Source organism: Anser brachyrhynchus (assembly GCF_964034855.1).
Source record: "Anser brachyrhynchus genome assembly, chromosome: 2".
NCBI classification, from domain to species: domain Eukaryota; kingdom Metazoa; phylum Chordata; class Aves; order Anseriformes; family Anatidae; genus Anser; species Anser brachyrhynchus.
In genome coordinates this window covers 36,647,591-36,661,983 of record NC_137695.1, presented here as the reverse complement: position 1 = coordinate 36,661,983, position 14,393 = coordinate 36,647,591, and the positions used below count along the sequence as shown (strand labels likewise).

The following is a 14,393-nucleotide window of genomic DNA, read 5'->3' as shown; positions in this document are numbered from 1 at the left end:
GGTCTTAATTTCTCTTGTAATCCAACAGCCACATTTACTTACTCTTAGTCCTGAATACGAAGAGTTCAAAGCAACTTTAGTCAAGTATCTTGAACTAATCCTGACAGGAATGCAGTTATGTTGTCCTGATGCTGATATGCAGGTGTCTGTTGAACCTGGAAAATGACTTAGTTGCCAAATAGATTCTTTTATTTGGTTTGAAACGGCAAACCAAACAAGCTCTCTCTGAACACATATCCTTTTAATAGGCCTTACCTTTTAAACTGTTATATGGAAGCGTTTTAAAGAGTTTGGTTAAACTTTTTAAGCTATTTCTTGAGGAGAGAGAAACTGGCAACAAAGGGAAAGCCATCTGCTGTTGCACATAGTAGCAGACTTGGAAAGGTGATGTTATTTTTCTGATGCATATGCATTTTACACTTGTAAGATTATTACTGAAATAAGTTTTGAGAAAGAACTACTATTTTTAAAGTTGAAAGTGTCTTCGTATACTCTTGTTAGTCCTTCAAAATTATTCAATGTACTTTAGGGAATTTTCAAAAATCACATTTTAAAAATAACTCCAACAGAACAAGTAACGGCATAGGTTGAGCTGAATTCATCAGAATTTAATTTGTTCCTAAATTCAGCATCAGAACCTTTGTTTACTAAGTGATTCCGTGTTATCTTACTCCTTAATCATTCTGATAAATGTATGCAATGTTTTTTTCTTTCATAGTCAGCTATTGATCAGAGGAGGGAAGGAAAAAAAAATATTTAGTACTGTCCATCAGCTTGCAGCAGTTAATTGCTGTTTAGTAGCAACAATAGTTGAATTTAGAAGACGCTGAACCATCATTGCATGAAGTAATTTTTTTGGCAGCAGTTAAATGTATAATTAGCAGCTGGATTTTCAGAGGAATGTGCATATTTTCTTTGAGATATATACTGCTATCAGGAAATATGTCTATATACTGTATATATTTATGTATCCTGATCTAAGACAGCCTTGCTTGAGTTTTCAGCACAGCTGATGTCCTCCTTTTCCCATCAACCCTGTTTCCAAGTTCCTCTTGATTCTACTTACTTACAGTACTTCAGTAGAGTTAAACATATGTTTTGGTGAGTCTGAATAATGAATTTTTCAGACGGTTACAGACGTAAATACAGTAAATTCAACACTGTTTTGAAACAGATCAATACTACTTCTTGAAGTTGTACTGAGCTGGGGGTGAGGCATTGTTTCTCTGCATCTTGCATCAGAAATATACAACATAGAAAGCTCAGGTGTGCAAAAATGAATATATATATTAGATTGTTTAATCCTGTCAGGTGCTTCAGAGCAGAAGAGGGAGCTTTCTTTGCTGAGAAGCATTCTCAGGAAATCTTGAGTTTTCTGAATCTCGAGCACCAATTTAACCTGCCAAAAATGCGGTGTCCTACTGTTGCTTTCTATTATATGACAACGTGAAGGAAATATGGATGGTTTCGCTTGCACGAATGTCAGGGAAAAAAATGGAAGCTCAGAAATTGAATGTAATGTTTTGTTATCTTCTTTAGTGAGTACTCATCCAGTTGTTTTAACTGTTAAACATTAAAAAAAATATATTATGGTAAGTTAACTTTGTATTCACTAGCATGACTATTAGATTAATAATTCTATATTCAAATTTTGTGTGTGGGCAAAAAATAATACTATAATTTTAAAGGAATTGGTACCTTGCAGCATCTCCTTTGTCTTCACACAAATGTTTATTTGTTGAAGACAGCATGGTTTTGATTGGGATAATAAAGTGAAAATATAATACTGAAGAATGAGCCTTGGCCTTAAAAAAACTTTGATTATTAAGCTTTTTGATTTACTTAAATTTCTACTTAATGTCAACATTTCAGGCTTATCTGAATCTAATATTTTGAAGTGATCCTTCAAATTTTCCTTTCTTTTTTTTTAATCCCCTGCCTTAAGTTTTGTCTTTTAAAGACATGGTGGCTTAGTTTAATTCATTGTGGTCAGGGTTTTCTCTGTATTAGAGCTGTTACAAGTAGCAAAGGTATCTCAAAACCTTTCCCTTTTCAAGGAACAACAGCAAAGTAGCAGCTAAACGCAGGGGCAGTAAAATGTGTACGTAAGCAGCAGGGAATGCTCCAAGTCCCAAGTTGAATGGAGGATATGGCATGCAGGTGAAGAGGAAGGCAGCTGAGTGCCCCCCCTCTTCTGCGAGGTGAGCCAGCGGAGATGCCAGCACCAAGGGCTACACGCCTGCCACAAACGACAGAAAAACTACCTGGGCTGGAAACACCTTCCCATCGCCTGAGGTGAAATAACGCCTGCCGGACAGCCGCTGCCTCAGCGGGACAGCAAATGGCGGCGGGGGAGCGGCCCGGGGGCTGCCACGATGGGGTGACATGGAGGCGACGAGGTGGCCCGGCCCTGGAGCACGGCACGGGTCAGCTCCCGGCGTGGCGTTAGGGGTGCTAACCAAGCCAGGCTGGGAGATCTCCCCTCGTCCCAGCTCTGCCAACCAGTGTCTGCTAGGAGCTGGGCCAAGGTGGCCGGGGTTCATCTGGGTGAGGACACCAAGGTGGTCAACGCCTGGGGATCCTGGAGCTGAAGTGGTAACCTTAGTGCATTCAATAACCTATTTCACCCTGGTACTCCTCAGGAGTAGAAGATGCTTTGAAGATTATCTCTTTCAAGAACATATCTTAAAGGTGCAGGGGATCTGCTCCACCATTAGTACTCCACGGCAAACAAACTAGTCAAGGTTGGTTGGTAGCACATCAAGAATTTCTTCCACACTAGTCCTTGTTACCCCCGTGACTGAATACTGAGCTTTAAAAAGCTGATGCAGAAGAGGTACTGTAAACCTAAATAAAAGTTGTCAGTTTGTGTGCTGAGAAATAGATTTTACATCTCACAGTAGTGCACCAACATGAACCTAATATATTCAGTGATGTTGGATTCCTTGGAGAGAAAGGGGGGAAAAAAAACTTGTAAGAAATGTACTGAGCGATGATGTGTGGGTGTTTCTTGTTCCCTGTGGTAGGCTTGTTGCTGGATATTTCATGGGTGGCACTCAGCATAAATGTGGAGTTGCTCACAGTCTTGGATAAGGCGTATTGGTGGTGAAATTATTTTCAGTGAAATAAAATTGTGCAAGACGGAGTATGTCCAAATGAATTTGGCAGAGCAGTTTCAGGAAACAAAGGTTATCTGAGCACCTGGTATTCTTACGCAGCTGGTTCCCATCTGTGCACCATCAGCCTCCAGTTCCACCGGCTATGGTTGCTGCCTTCTGGAGGGTAATGCCAAGCAATCCTGAAACAGCTGGCATCGCTGTGCTGTGATGCCATTCCCTTCATCCTTACAGGAAATTGCTTCATTTTGTGCACTCCCTGTCAGCAGGAACTGAAAATTGGGAACCCATGCTGCCTCCTATAACATTGTGCAAAGCAGTAGCCCAGAAGATAAGTTTCTTACAGCAGCTTCAGTGAGTCACAGGAAAAATATGTATTGTTTCCTTCTAATACAACCCTTTCTCAAAAACAAAACCAACCAACAAAACAAACAAACAAAAAAACACTGTTTGCAGAGGAGTGAAGAGACAGTAAATAACATGCTGTAAAGGCTTTCCTTCTTGATTCCTGGTAAAGATGAAGAGGTTTAATTTGTGAAATACTAGCTGCCGTGCCTGTAGTGGTTGATTTTAGTGTTTCCAGACAAAATTAAAAGTGGCCTGTTTTCAATGACACTTGAAAATTTAGTGCTATGTTGATAGTCTGAAATGAAGATCTTCTGACATTGCAGATGAAATATGTGCCACTGAAGTTCAGTTGTGGTTTAGTTGGCCATGGAGTTGGGATATAATTATATTATTTTAACTCCTGGAGATCATTACTACTTTGGGAAATAAAACCCCCAAGCATCAGAACTGTCAAGATATATATTTTGAACTTTTATTTAAAGTAATACTAGGTTTTATTTATTTTGGAATGCTTAGCCAGGTTTTCATTATTAAAACTAGACTAGAACAAGACTTTGAGTATTAAAGTAATAATATTAAAAAGGCAAAACACAAACCTATAAATTTTCAAATTTTTTTTAATAGGAAAACTAGCTGTTTTGAAATAATTGCTTGCTTTATGCAAAACTGTTTATCTTAGAATATGGATTTAAGCATGTACTTACCTTACAGTCTGGATTTGAGAAGGCATGGGATTCTAGTTGGTTTTCTGTAAAGATTGCTCCGTTACTAGTAGTCACCAGGTTTTGCCCAAAAAGGCCAAAATTCCCAATGGATTTGCCCAAACCAGAGCCTGGTTCTCATAGAAACCTTCTACACTCAACCCTAAATCAATCCAATGCCAATTCCAAAAATTATTTCCTTACAGTTTTGGCAAAATGCTGACCACAAGATAAATGTTCCTCCTTTCTCTTTTTTGTTTCAAATGTAATGGGAAATGATGCAGATGATCTTAGAGAGTGGAGAAATGTGCAAATTTTGGAAATAGTTTTTTTTTTGCCTGAGTACTTAGAAAATTCATGTCCAGGGCTGTCTCTGTGTTGGAGAACAACCTCCTGCCTTTTTCTCCCTTTCTCTCCAGGCTGTCAGCGCAAGGAATGAAAAATGCTTTCCCTGACCAGCAACTCCATACCCGCTTGCCCCTGGGGCGGTCACAGCTATGCTGGCAGCATGTTTTTATTGGCCTCGTGTGTCGTTTGGGGAGGTGATACAACTATGTCAACAGGAGAAGGCCTTTTGATGTACTCTTGCTGTGTCCCCCGTCAGAGGGCTCTGCCAACATAGCTGTGCTCTTACAGCTGGTGCAGAGGGCAGGGAGCGTGGCCAGGACCTACAGCACGATTAACAAGAGCATCGTGTTGATGTGTGTATATGGTGGGGGGTGCTATATGTCATGAAGCTGGCTTTGTCAGTTTCAGAATAGAATAATATCCCTAAGTCACAGATTTTTTTTGATTTCTTTTTTACTTTAGATTTGGGTGAAGTAAAGGTGAGTGCCTTTCCACAGTATGTATATTCCTAAAACTCTCAGACAAAAAAAAAACAACTGATCACAGAGTGGAGGGGGAAAAAAAAGTTCATTTCATTATTGAAATGTGGTCATTTAGGGAATGCTAACGTTACATGTTATGTCCTGTGTGCTTACTTGACTGTTAAGTGAGAATGGACCCTTTATTTTATCACTCTTCAGTGGCACCTCCTGAGATTATGTGACTTGAATTAAATGCTGGGAAATTTAGTGAAAATGGCATTCTAATTTTTCTCTATTTCAAGCTTCATTACTTATATTTGCACTTAGAAGTTGCAAGCAAGATGTTAACATTTAAAATGCTTAAAAATGGAATACGTCTCACAATTTAAACAGGAAAATAAAGTAGCAGCAGACTCATGTTCTTTTCCTTCTCTGAGGGATCTTTCCAGCAATTTGCTAGTCTTCTATTGATTTGATTAATGAATATTTTACCTATTAAAAATAACCATTGCTTATTGCATTTGGTTGCTGCGATAATTATATGTTTCAAATAAAATCTAATTAACATAAGTGGAAAAGCATCACAGCACATGAAGTGTGCTCGCAGTTCACCACGTCTGAAAGATCATGAGACGCCTTTTTGACATCTGTGGCTCTGCAGCTAGTTACCAGCAATTACTTTCCATTCGGATAGAAATCAAGTATTTGATTTACAGCATTGCTCTTTATAATCTGAGACATGAGCTACTGAGAATATTATGAGGATGCTGTAATCACAGTGCACGGTAATGCTCTTCTAAATAATTACGGCTGTACCCTCCTACACTACACTGCTTTGTAGTTGCTGCTGGAGTTTTGGGTAGGTTTTTGGGGGAGGGTACGCTAGGGAGATGGGTTAAAAATTGGTTGGTCAAGCGCCATTCATTCTGTCAAAGGCAGGCTGAAGTAGGTGGCAGCCAGTTGTTCAGCTGTTCTTGAGATCTGGGCTGTATCTCTAATTGGGGCCCCTTCTAATGGGACCAGGAGAAGCCACCACTTGAATTTACCTGTTGAAGACGATGCTGGTTGTGCTCCCCTGCCAGAGAGAGCGGGCTGGGGAAAGGGATGAGGATGCAGGGTGGCATGCAGAGAGTACACGTGGTGTTCCTCACAGGATGCACATGGCCCTCAAGCTTCCCGCTGAGAACACTTAGAGCATATGCTACTTTGTTTTCTCTTTTAAATAAAGAATTTCACAAATTCTGTACTTGGTTTACAGTGCTGTAAATTGGTGAGAAGCAAGAGACTAACTGTGGGCAACCCCAACAAGTTCTGATCAACCAGATCGTTCCGCTGAGAAGTGAAGGAACAGACAAATTTCTTGGGTCTGGCCATTACCTCGTAGTTATTCTAGCACGTTTGATACTGCCCGACCTTCATTAATGCAAATTATTTTGGGGATAGAAGAATGGAAAATTCTTTTAATTTCTGGCAGGGAAAAACTCGTCGTAAGACAGTAGATTGTCAGTAACAAGGACCACAAGAGTAGCCAAGTAGTATATTTTCAAATAAACAAATGAAGACATGGCTTATAGCTGATCAAGTGTTTGGATTTGGAACTTCTGTCCTGTTCTTAGTTCTGTTGTGTTATTTATATATAATCCGTGGCACTGGAAAGTTATGCACACTCTCATTTTTCACTTTAATTGCCTTTTTGAAGGCAGCATGACGGAATCAAAGGTTGACTTCAGCAGCCAAGGAGTGCTGTGGTTGCTTACTAGTGTGTAATAATTAACTTAATTGCAGAAATTTGAAAATCTTAAAGAATTGGGATCCACAATTGGATTCTGTACATTCTTTTTATTTTCCATTTTCTGTATTTGAAATATATTTTTCTCGTACACAGTTAGATCACAAGTGTATATATATATTAAAATTAAATACTTTTCGGAAGATTTGCAAATCCGTGTGTTGTTTACATTTATTTCACTATTTGTTTTTTAAATTAATAACTAATGTCAAATGATCTTCTCTGTTGTGTTACTGTTTTAAACCTGTAATCCTTTTAATATAATTATGCATTGAATTAGTACATTTGAAGCTGTAATCAGAACCCAGTTTGGCTGGACTGTGGGAGGTATAGGATAGCTGTTGCTTCTGAGAACTCACAGTCTGAATTCAGTAGTAGCAGCATGCAAGGATGAAGTGGTGTTGCTCAATAATAGTGTTATATAAAAATGTTCTACTGTTATGTTTACTGTAAGAGTAAAGTAGAGACTTGTTTCTGTATAGTGTATCTAAAACAGCATGTATTATTTTAACACCCAGTAAGAAACCATATTCTCATGCTACAGAGCTCTGAGTTCTTGTGTCTGTAAAAAGGAGTTTCAGATGTGCTAACCTGCAGCAGTGAGTTGATGCTCTTTGTTTTGGTTGTCTTGGAGTTTTCAGTGCTTTAATTTTCAGCAGACTGCTTTTGAACTTTTGTCCCCCTTTTTTTGGATGGTCCCTGTGACACCCTGTGACTGAGCCTCATGGCTTCTGCAGTGCTAACATAAGTGAAGGGGAAATGCTGGAGTGACGTCCCTGGGATTGGGTGCTTTTCCTAAGAAGAGACTTCTGTTTTTTACTTTCCTGAGGCTTCCTTCATTTAAATAAGTCTTCTGTTTGGTATTTCTTTTTGATAACCACTTGCCTACATCTGAAATAAGGAATCTGCCACTTTTAAGATTTACACTGTCTTGTGCTTGCAAGGCCTTAGAAAAGGGCCGTGTTAGATCACCTACTGTATTGCTTGTGCCTACACTGGACACTGTGCTTTGATCTGAACTTCCATTCATATTTCGGAGGCCTGTGACTGTCAGTTTTCTTTTCCATGGCTTCATGAACTTAAGAGCAATTTGAAAGGGGAAACAAACTGTTGGCAGCTGAGAAAGGTTGGCAAGTCTTGAGTAGCCCAAATAGGGAGACTTATGTGCTTTAGAAAAAAAAAAAAAAGTATGGAGTCTCCAGTATTCATTGAAAATGTGAAAGTTGAAATAAGTAAAGTATAGTGTTTTTGTGTTTGAACTTGCCTGAATGTACCTTTCTTAGTCATCTATTTAATGATAGCTTATCTGGGAGTGTGGAAGTATTTAGCATCTAATCCGTTTTACACATTTTGGTGAGTCCATCTGTCATTTGGCACCCTGATCTTGGAAAGAAGTTAAACTTGTTAATATTATATATATATATATATGTATATATATATATCTCAAAGGTGTTCTTGAAGTCAGGTGGGTTTAAAACTCTTGCAGACTCATGGTATTTATCTCCAGTCTTCTGTTCCTGAGATGTAGAGCATTACCTGCTGAGACACACATTGCTTCCCTCTTAGAGATGATGGGAAATGAAAAAGTATTGCATGGAGCAAAAATGTACAGCAGTTCCTGCTGGATTATGAGTGTAGCCCTTAACTGAACAAACTCTGAATGCATGTGTCATAGGCTGAAAAGTTGAATATATATTTTTGTCTATAAAGATACTATCAGGGGACCATGTTGATACCTGTGAAATCATAGTTGTCTGTGATCCCGCTCTTCAAATTCGTAAGGCCTGAATAGCACTGTATCTGTAATTGAAACTGTGAAATTCCTAGTGGCTTCCTTGCAGTGGAAGTTTGGGATTGGGAACAGTTTCCAGTAACACTGAATTTGTCTGTTTCTGGCTTTTTAAGCTATGCCCACGTAAGAACAATTGTGAACTTTGGAGGAAGCCAACAGAAATGTTTGCCTTGGCATCATTAGTGAAGGGAGCTAGTTTTAAGGGAAGTGTAGGTTTTAATTAATTAGCTGAGCAGACTTGTATCAGCCAGTTTTTAAGGCCAAGTGAAATACAAGACAGACACTCCGCGAACCCAGTGGTGGGCGCGTGGGGTGTGTGTAGGACTGCTCTAGCAGGCAAGTTGTGAGTCTGGAGAACCTCTGCGTTTGCTCTTCGCTCCAGCACATACGTGCGCCGATCTCATACAAAAAGGTGAGATTATTGTAAACATCTCCAAGTGACTTGGGAGATGGATCATACTTCAAGTCCATGGTCCTTTTAAATATGAGTTGTAGTGTTTTCAAAAATTCTTTATAGGGACATTATTTTCCTAACATTTGTGGTGTTTTGTTGCTCTTTTTGAGATGAAACAGGGAGAAATAATACCTTTGGGCTGACAAGGGGAGTTTTATCTTGTTGCTTTTGTTGCAGCTATCTGGCTGAAGTAATGACATGGCAATTTTTTCAAACCTACATCTTTTGAAGATATGGATTCATCTTTTTTTTTCCCCCAGAAATGTTGTTTCTACAGTGTCAGTAAAATCTGTTGGAGGATTACGGCTGCCAAAACATATTGAAAGTCCGGTCACTTCATTTGTATGTGAACAAGGATTCAGATGTCCTCCTTCAGGTCAGGTACCTGGATTCTTATCAGGATTGACGTCAGCTTCTGTCCGTTCGTTCAGTGGTAGCACAATGAGGTAGAAGCAGCACTGGACACTCATATTTAAGATGTGGAAGAGTAGTTTAAATTTTACGTCCTTTAAGTCACTATTATTTCTTCTGAGACCAGCTTTGCCACTTTGCAGTTTTCCTAGTCACTACAAAAGAAGAATGCTTGCAGTTGTCAAATAATGCTACTGAAATTCGTTAGCCCTTCTCTGTGTGTGTTATAGGTGAAAGGTGATTTTTCACAGTTACTTAATTGCAAGAACTTTATTAAAATTCTCACGTGAAGTTGCTTTTGACAAATTTCTTGTACAGAGGTAGGGCACAACTCATTGCTCTGTTTTATAGCTAAGATGTGGCATGTATTTTGTGCATGAATACTCACATAGAACAAAGTTCTGCATCTGATGAAGACTGTCCTTGAATAGGCTGGGTATGCTTTTCTATTATTTGCTCTATTTCAAATACTTTGCCAGGCTAGGATTTTGCAACGTTTTCAAGCTGAGAGCTATTTCTGCATAGAGTGAGGTGATTTAGTAATGGTAGCTTGGTTCAGCAGTCAGTGATTCATTTTGTTAGCACATGCTCTGCAAAAAATGCCTGGCTTCCATTGAGCAGTTTAAAGGAGGTGCAGTGCAATTTATGGTCTTAGCCTTAATTATGTATTCATGCTACTTGTCTGGTTGCCCAGTGTGGAGCACTTTGTGGATCTGAGAAATTGAAAGTGTCTAATCCCTGATTACTTGAGCAACTGTATCTCTTGTGGGTGTTGGCACCCACACTTCTGTCTTTTAATAGTGAGATGGGGAAGCCCAGAACAAAAAAAAAAAAAAAAAAAAAAAACACCCAAATTGTATTTTTATAACACTTCCTTAGAGAAAAAAAAAACAAGGTTTCCAACATCTAACACCATAGTAAAATAAGAGACCATAAGTTTAAAAATAAATAAATCAAAAAACCAAAAACATTCTGAGCATTACAGAAAGTACGTAGTGCTTTCTGTCCTCCCATTGTGAAATGGAATCAGTGGAACGTAATGCTTATGAGAAGAGACAAGTAATGAAGGCAGCTAATGGACAGCGGGTGGCAATTTGTTCTGCTAGATTTAAAGCAATACAGCAAAAATAATGCAGTAGTGAGGCTTCAGTATCCTGTGTCAGTTCAAGAAGCCAGAGTAACCAGTTAAAGCCAGCTGTTGATCAGTCCCTTCAAAACAAAATCTGTGGTTGTTTTTGTGCGTGCTATCTGGATGTTTTTCTTTCTGTATAAGAAAGGGAGCTCAGATCAGTCCATGGTTGTACTGCATAAATACTTTTCAAGAAAGAGATTCGTCATCAGTGAGTGTTTAATCCATTATAGGTGTCTGTTTGGAAACTATTTAGGCTACTTTTGGCTGCCTTGACCAGCCTATGCGTGCTTGAGGAAACATTGACCAAACATTTTTACACTATGCAGGGCCATTTTGTGAACAGCAGGGAGGCTAGTGAGAGGGCAGTATGGGGAAACCATTTTGTATGTGCATTGTATAGGTGTTAAGTCCTGGGGCACAAGGCGAACAGGCAGCTATACACATCTCTCTGCAGGTTTTTGACTTGTTCACACAGCTGGGGGTTTTGAGGGGAAGGATGGCGGACAGCCTGTGATGGCCTCCTCAGCAAGGGCCGAGATGGTGGCAGGGGAGGAAGGAGGAGCAGCGGGAAGCGGGCTGTGTGAAGCAAGGGGCAGGGGAGGGGAAAGGCAGAGGGTGAGGAGGAGCATGGTGAGGCAGGAAGCAGCGAACTGGTGATACTTTGTGGCAGTGACTGAAAAGCTGGCTGTGGTGGAAGCTGCTGCAGGCAGGAGACATGGGTGCTCTGAGGGCAGCCAGAGACAAGCCGGCCAAGCAGTGTGTGTCAGATGGCATCTCCTGAGAGATGGGGTTCCTCTGCACAGGTGTCGACTAGTAGATAATGTGCTTCACTAGCAAGCTCCATCAAAAGTTATGGGATTTTTGATTTTCGTCTTTGTTTTTTCCATCTTCAGCAAGCATTATGGTGGGCTGCTGGCAGGCAGATGAAGTGTGGTGGGCTCTTCATTGGAGCTTTCCCTTGTCCTCTCCCACAGATAGGAGCAACACTCTGATGTAAACCAACCCTAATTTTGCCTACTTCAGTCGCAAAAACTGTTGTTTATAGGTGGAGGTTAATCCCACTTAAGAACTGGATTAGCGAAGACGTAGTCATTTAACCACAGAGGCCTAAATGTGGGCTGAGGCGGTGTTCAGGCAGTCCTGGCAGGGATTAGGGCTCTGCAGACATGCAGTATCGAGACAGTTTCATGGCAGGCCCTGCACCGCAGAGGTGTAAATCTAACAAAGTTCACCGTGACAGCGGTGGTGTGCTCGGCCTGCTAAATGACTGTGTGTTTTGTGGAAACAAAGACAAGGAAAAGATCTTTGTGTGTCCTGTAAACCTCTGTTCCTCAGAGAAGGGAAGGGAATTACAAAGATAAAGGGGAAGATAGCCAATGCTTTGCTGTCTTGAGTTAAAGGCAGAGCATGGTGTGCTGATAATTGCTGCAGGATTTCCCAAGGCACCACAAAGGCAAGGAAAGTAGGCTGGAGTTGGTGGCTGTGCTGGTACTTGGGCTTTTATCCCTCTCTGACCTTCCTTGAAGGTGTTTATCTCTTTATGGACATGTTGATAAGGCATGCTAGCAAATCCTGGGGTATGAGCTTTGTAGGAACTGAAATGTGGGAAGAAAGATTAGCATTGTTCAGGAAGAAACCAAATGAGGTTTAATAAGAGCAAGTACAGAGTCCTGCACCTGGGAAGGAACAACCGGATGTATCAGTACAGGCTGGGGGACGACCTGCTGGAGAGGAGCTCTGGGGAGAAGGACCTGGGGGTCCTGATGGACAACAGGTTGACCATGAGCCAGCAGTGTGCCCTCGTGGCCAAGAGGGCCAGTGGGATCCTGGCATGCATTGAAAGGAGCATGGCCTGCAGGACAAGGGAGGTGATCCTCCCCCTCTACTCTGCCCTGGTCAGGCCTCACCTGGAGTACTGTGTCCAGTTCTGGGCTCCCTGGTACAAAAAAAGACAGGGATCTCCTGGGAAGAGTCCAGCGGAGGGCCACAAAGACAATACGGGGCCTGGAGCATCTTTCCTGTGAAGAAAGGCTGAAGGACCTGGGTCTGTTCAGCCTGGAGAAAAGAAGACTGAGAGGGGATCTCATCAGTGTGTGTAAATACTTGAGGTGTGGGAGACAGAGGGATTTGGCCAACCTCTTTTCAGTGGTTTATGGGGACAGGACAAGGGGTAATAGCCACAAGATAGAGCACAGGAAGTTCCGCACCAACATGCGAAGGAACTTCTTCACAGTGAGGGTGACAGAGCACTGGAACAGGCTGCCCAGGGAGGTTGTGGAGTCTCCTTCTCTGGAGATATTCAAGGCCCGTCTGGACGCCTACCTGGGCAGCCTGCTCTAGGGAACCTGCTTTGGCAGGGGGGTTGGACCTGATGATCTTTCGAGGTCCCTTCCAACCCCTTCAATTCTGTGATTCTGTGATTGTTCTGAGCTCTAAGAGGGTGAGACATGGAATTCTCTGCACACCGAATAAAGACATCAGCTTCAGGCAGTAGTGCAACTACTGTATTTATTTCAAGCACAGTCTCCATTCATTTCAGTTATACATCTTACCAAAGATAGGGTAGCTGAGGCAGATTCCACAACAACTTTTATCAGGTTTTAAAAACAAAACAAAACCCGCAGAACTCACCAGAAGCAACTGATGAGGTCAAACAAATGTGGCTGTCAAGTTAATGAGCTTTCTGAGATCAGCTTTGCTTAAAGTTGCAGCAAGAAGTGAGAGTAGTCCAAAATACAGCGTGACTGCAAGATCTTCTCATGTTTGTTTGTTCTTGGGTGGGTTTTGCTTATTTTTTTCTCCTTCCCCAAACACAAAATAGATGCTTTCTCTGACATAAAAGATAGCAGCAGTGCCATGGACAGCCGTTTAGTAAAAACAGTTTGTGTTCTCTATAGTTAAAAAAGCAAAAGTTGAACTGCCGTTGAACAAAAAGTTGAACTGCTTTTAAAGTCATGCATAAAATATGTTGTTAATGAATATGTAGTAATATGCACAAGCATGATGCACATTTTCCATTGGGAACTTCTGAAGACAGTTCATAATCAGCTCCTAAAAGTGCATTTCTACTATGTGGGAAATGTTGTATTTGAAGTCTCAATACAATCTAAATTTTTGTATGAGAAAACTACTTAAACTATGGGCATACATAGTTTTGGTTTCAGAATTTTAAACTAGTTTAAGCTATTTCTTTGTCAGAAAAAAAAAAGCAAAACTTAAAAGGGATGATGAAAATAATGATTGAAAACATTCTTTCATTTGAGTGAGAAAGTTGGTAGTCGAGGGATTTGGATTGTGCTTGTTTCAGGGCTTTTGGTGGGCAATGCTCTATTTGGCAAGCATTTTGCTTCGAGTGCGTTTTTATATGACTTCTGATGGAGAGCTTCAAAAATAAGCTGCAGAGAAGGGAGAAAGCAAAACTCAGAGATGCAGAAGAAAAGTCAAGTTCCAGCTGAAGAGATTTAATGGGTCTTGAAACATCTCAAAATGTGTCAACCATATTTAGAAATAACTACATTAAAAAAAAACAAGAAAGCTTGATCCTTTTAACACTGTAAATCATGCAAAGCAATGAAAACTAATATTTATGAGGGAGACTGTGAAAGCTTGTGTGACAGTTGGAAATTACATCACTGTTGATGTTTCAAATTCTTGTGTAAAGTAATGCAATACTGTGTTTATGAATGAACAAATGATTGTGCTGTGCTAAGCATACTGTATATGGATGAACTGGGTTGAGCTATTATATCTCTTGTCTTCACTTCTGTCACTTTGCAGTATGCAGTCTTGTATGTTTCAGAGTAAATACAGAAAAATGAATTCAGTATATCTACTTTTTTAA

General features: G+C 40.5%; 1 protein-coding gene and 1 long non-coding RNA gene across 2 annotated transcripts in view; one reads left to right on the top strand and one right to left on the bottom strand.

Annotated features, from left to right (window-relative positions):
* Positions 1–14,393, top strand: part of JAZF1 (JAZF zinc finger 1) — a 191,052-nt gene that overhangs the window by 88,246 nt on the left and 88,413 nt on the right. The window lies entirely within an intron of this gene.
* Positions 1–14,393, bottom strand: part of LOC308189884 — a 48,396-nt gene extending 34,003 nt beyond the window's left edge. The window contains exon 1 of the long non-coding RNA XR_013946698.1: positions 4,169–14,393. This is a non-coding gene — a long non-coding RNA (uncharacterized lncRNA). The remainder of the gene's footprint in view (positions 1–4,168) is intronic.